The following is a 1,373-nucleotide window of genomic DNA, read 5'->3' on the forward strand; positions in this document are numbered from 1 at the left end:
TTCGGCTGAGACGATGTTGGATGCCATCGCTAGTGCCAGCCCGGTAGCAGCGGCGATCAAGCGCGAACTCGAACCGAGGAACATGGTGCTGATAGGGTCTTCGAATACAGCACGGGGTGTAGCTTGGTCAGGCAAATTGAAGAATGGCCGATCGACCTGTTGGTGTTCGAACGACGGCGCTTGGGAACAAGACTGTGAAGGGTGATTGCAGGTGGTATTGTCGAGGTCAAGACACGAGCGACTCTCTACCAAGGACATTTGGCAATAAGAATCCTGCATAAAACCATAGGATAAGACCACGCGTACGAATATTGTGCAAACTCAGATGGCTGTCGAGGCAAGTCACGACGCCTGCATCCTGTTTTGGAGCCGAATCAAGCAAATACCAGCTGATCTTTCGAGCAGGCACGAATGCCCGGTCTTGTTATCACGCAGAGAAATTATCCCATTTGCAACTGCATTATCAGTTGCTTGTAACTTGTCCGCTCAGGCTTTAGATAGATCGTGGAGCATTGAGTGCACATCGTTACTGTTGGGCACCTGCACGTCCAGCAGACGTAGATCTAATTTGGGTGATCAAACTGCCAAATTTTAGTCCATGCAGCGAGAGTTTTTTCAAATAGGTTTAGTGACCTTATGCAGACGCTTGAGCTTTGGTTCTTTAATCCGGAACGAGGCCGCGGGATTAGTACAATACTTGTATTAATAATACACTCCTTCAACGAGTCAGGCTCCATGGTGGTGTGGGAGATCCGACGACGACTTCACTACTGCGAGCACTACTATTACACGCGAATTGACATTGACGTGGCAATTTGAATCTCGGCACGAACTCCTCGGTATCCATAGGATTTCTGGGGATTCCAAGAAAAGTTGCTTCGACTCTTTTCAATAGGAGGCTTCAGTTATAATTGGAGTAGAAAAACCTTTATGCGTCTGTTCCCACGTTCTTTATTTATTTCCTATTTTAATGAGTTCTCTTTAACTTGGTATTTTATTAGAAAAATACGTAGTACAGTGCTACGTCGAACTACTATCCAAAAAGTAAAAATACGTTAATTAAACTACAAACATACACCGATTTAGTCGTTTTATAATAACATAAATTTCAGAGAATACGTTATGCACAATATTGCTCCTTTGATTCCGTAGTTGAACACGAACATTTATACTGCAGCACAATTCCATTTAATGTCTACAGAATTTCACCTCGCACTTCGTTCCTTCAGCGACCGTCGTAGGTAACCTTGCCTCGCTAAGAGCTAGAGTTGAGCTGGGGCAACAGTGCCCACACCAGACACTTCTTGGTCAACGGGGGAAATTTGATCTACACTACTGCCTGCCGAGGTCTGATTGCTCTGTTGGGTTACGAC

This window comes from Phytophthora parasitica (genome assembly GCF_000247585.1).
Source record: "Phytophthora parasitica INRA-310 unplaced genomic scaffold supercont2.1, whole genome shotgun sequence".
In the NCBI taxonomy this organism is placed as follows: domain Eukaryota; phylum Oomycota; class Peronosporomycetes; order Peronosporales; family Peronosporaceae; genus Phytophthora; species Phytophthora nicotianae.